The sequence below is a fragment of the Coffea arabica genome, chromosome 8c (genome assembly GCF_036785885.1).
Source record: "Coffea arabica cultivar ET-39 chromosome 8c, Coffea Arabica ET-39 HiFi, whole genome shotgun sequence".
Lineage (NCBI taxonomy): Eukaryota > Viridiplantae > Streptophyta > Magnoliopsida > Gentianales > Rubiaceae > Coffea > Coffea arabica.
The window spans coordinates 28,476,053-28,479,960 of record NC_092325.1 but is presented as its reverse complement, the minus strand read 5'-3'; the positions used below and the strand labels follow the sequence as shown (position 1 = coordinate 28,479,960).

Here is a 3,908-nt window from a genome sequence, read left to right as displayed (position 1 = left end):
GGAGTAGCTGATTTACTCTGGCATAATCTGAAGTGTAGTGACCTCCCTTTCTGGCTCTCTTAAATTTTCATGTACCAAAACTAAAAGGAAAGAAATAAAATGTAGAGGACAAATGTAATTTTAAAGTGCAAAACATGAAGTAAACTAAGATAATTTAGAGTCAAGAAGCAATTTTCTACTGTAAGATAGGAAAATTGAGTCAAGATTTAGAAATAGTTGATCATCAGCCAAGATCGTAATTTTAATTGTTAGAACTCATAAAACTAGTCAAGTTTTGTCATTTAAAAGAACTCCTTTTTCTAACCAAATTGGAAATAAAATCGGCTCTACTTGTACAGATTGTATTAGTAAAAGAAGATGCACCACCAAGAAGCCACAATTTGTAGTCAAATAGCTGACTTTTCTCCTAAACTCCACACACACACACACACAGATTGTCACTCGAAGTGAATATTCGCAAAGTAACTCTATTAAAAATAAAATTAGCATAATTTGTTCCAGTTTGCTTAAATAAAAAGAGCATTTACTGTCAAAAAATGCTTTGTATCTTCAAGCAGTAAAATTGTTTAATGTATAAGATATTACAATCGCAAAAATAAATTTAATTTATGTATATTTTTCTGTTACTTAAAAAGCCAGCATACAAGTTGTAATCATTGTGCCATTTCCATATTACTATAGACACGTTGCACTTTAAATTTATCAAAAGTTTCTTAAATCACACCAATTGTTCGTGCAATTAATAAAAGTGGACTAGACAGCGCCCATGAATTCATTATTTTAAGAAGACTTGGACTGAAAAGTATTGTGTAATTTATACAGGTAATGAGGTATACGTAAGGTCCCTTTCACAACATACGTGTGGCTGAGCATCATTTAGTAACAAGTCTATGGCCACTCGGACTTGGAATAAATTCTAAGCAAAAAAATAATGAAAATGATTATTAGCAAATTAGAACACTTGTTAAACCAAATTAGTTAATAAAGTGCCCACTTATCTGTTTGAATTCGTACAAAGATCCCCATTTCAAATTCTCTGCACAATCACTATGAAAGCGAAACAACAATTGGGATTTATGTGAGAAATTGTAATACAAAGTGTGATAGCCAAGTTCCAAGTTGGGAGTTTAAGAGAAGACAAAGATATTAGGGATGAAACTTGAAGACACAGAAAATTGAGGGACCATTATGTAAATAAGGATTAAATGAAAGAATATATTAGTGTAGTGGAGTTTCATTATAGAGGTACTTTCCCAATGCTTTCTTTCCTTATCTCAACCGAAGCTCTTCCTCCTTTCTTCTTTCTTTCTTTTTGATTATGTTTAACCTTGAGGAATGAAGGTCAATTGAGTTGGGAGGAGCATGGAGATCTTATCGAGCCAACTTATCAATGTAAGTTTCAATACTTTGACCTTTATTTATGGTTTGGTTAGATGAACTATTTCGTTTGATTTTTATTCATTATTGTTATAATGGATTATATTGATTCTTGATTTGGTTGGGATAATTTATCTCTTATGTGTTGACATTTCTCCTAGAACTTTGATGTTATTCTGATTGGTAGAATTAAGTTATGGGTCAAGCATGTAGTTGTAGAGTTAGTGGTAATTAGATCATGGGTTTTTGACCTTGGATTAAGTTTACTCATTTTGCACTTGGAACTTGGTTGGGAAATGGAAATTAAGGTTGAATGGTTTTGGATTGGAATAATCTCTTGTATATCTTGGTATTGAACTAATAATTAAGGATTAAACATAACAAATAGAGGGGACACTAGGTAATACATAGTTAAGGAAAAGTTGAATTTCATTATTTCTGCGATAACAGTAAGCCCTGCACAACTTTGGAAAATTGGTCATAAGTTGGTGTAAAAATTTCAGAATTGAGTGATTTTGGTTGCATTTGAAACTAGATTCATTGACTTTTCAACGATATGAAATTTAGATCCTGATTCTTTCCCTATTGATACCAGAAAATTCGGGAAGTTGACTGAAATTCTGACTCTGCACTGTACAGTAGTACTAGAAATGTCAAGACTTTTGAATGATGATAGGCCAGTTTGTATTTCGAATCACGGAATGGTGTCTTGAACGCATTATTAACATTAAGAGTTTAGTTTCCAACGGTACTAATTTTGTAGTTTTTTGATGTGTATAGTTTAAGTTATGTTTGTTTAACTAAGCACTGCCAAAGGTGGAAATCATACGTAATAAAGCTGCTTTGAACTAAGTTCTCATATTATAGGCGTGGGAAATATTTTTCTATATTTCTCATTTCATAGTTCTCACGTTGAGTGATTTGGAATTGTTTATAGGTGGGGAGGACATGTACGTGCCTTGAACAGTCTTCGCATAGGTTACACAAGCTCGGGGAGTTTCTTTAGTCTTAAGTAGATGAATCCGTAGAAGAAAGGAGAGCCCTTGATCCTAGATAAATAAGCAGATATGCCTTTGGCTGTCAGTCATATCTTTCTTCTCTCCGGGAAGTTCAGTTAGCCTAGAGGGAAGGGGATACCGTCTGCTACAGGCCATTAAGCGCCAATGAAACGCTGCTTTTCAGCATTAAATGAAGTTAGCCTTGCTTGAAGGGAATCTAGTAAAGATGGATTGAGAGGGAATCTCTCCTTCCTAAGCGCAATGCTTGGAAATTGGCACTACTAGGATTCCTTGAATTGAGTTGGGTATTGGTTTGTTTGGTTAAGGTAAGTGGTTTTGGTACTCACTGCATTTCCAACTCAAGTTTTATGAATGAAAATGGTTTCAACTGTTTATGTTAATATGAAATTCGGCATGGGTGAGAATACATTTACTACTTTTGACATGCAAAGAATTCTGATAAAGATGGATATGATTTGTTCTGAATTCTGAATGCAATGTATGTTCTGCAATATGAGCTCGTAGTTTCTTGGTTACTATCTTTGGAACTAGTTCCACCACATCCGTCTGTTTGACCTACCTAGCAGGACAAATAAGTAGGAACCTTTTGTCTGGCCTACTTGACAGGACAAATAGTCAGGATTGGATATTCGATTATTGATAGAGACTGAGAGTTCTTGAGCTTATTGTGATATATTGTTAATTATTGAATTTGTATAATTATGTACTCATATGACAATTGTGTTTTAAAATTTATTATGATATTCACTTACTCATGTTGATAGATGAGTACGTGACCTACTTATTGGGCAAGTGATTTGCTCACTCCATTTGTTAATATTTTCATTGAAGGATGGATTTTACGGGATGATGTATGATCAGGTATGGGACCTTCTACGGAAGACTAAAGACTTGTTTAGATCAGTTTTACTTTGGCTGTTTTGTTTGGTAACTTTTGTATATAGAAGTAGATGATGGCAGTAAATGGTTATATTTTGTATGTAATATTGAAATTTGGGTTATGCCAACTGCTGCAGATGTACATGGTAGGAAGATTTAGAAGTCAGTAGGTACAAAGTTTTAATTATTTGATTTTGATTCTAAACAAGGTGATGTTCTGTCCTGGTTTTGGGGGCGTGACACAAAGACACATAAATGATATTCTAAAAATAATCAACACTTTATTTTCTTAAAGCCACTTATTTCTTTCTTCTACTTGACATATGACTTCATGCTTTAATTTAATACGAGCAGAGATTTTGAGTTCATAAACAACTGCAGTAAAAAATATGGATTCGAGTTCATTATTATTCAGCTTGGTCAGCAAACTTTGCCAACTGTTACCACTTGTAACTTCTAATCATATACAATTAATGTTCCTATTCTGTAACGTCACATATAAATCTCAAAAATAAAATTGTCAAATCTTCTTCACAATTGTCATGCCATCGCCATCATCAGGTCAGTCAAGAAAATATTCTTCTTTTTTATCTAGATAGTCAAGAATAAATTCTACTCAAGTTGTTTCCAAGA

The 3,908-nt window shown here is 33.4% G+C and overlaps 1 long non-coding RNA gene across 1 annotated transcript; it reads left to right on the top strand.

Moving 5' to 3' along the window:
• The first annotated feature begins 1,238 nt into the window (after positions 1-1,238).
• On the top strand, positions 1,239-3,573 carry LOC140013171 (uncharacterized). The gene is made up of 3 exons (XR_011820236.1): positions 1,239-1,392; positions 2,315-2,701; positions 3,228-3,573. It is a non-coding gene; the product is annotated as an uncharacterized lncRNA (long non-coding RNA).
• Positions 3,574-3,908: the final 335 nt, after the last annotated feature.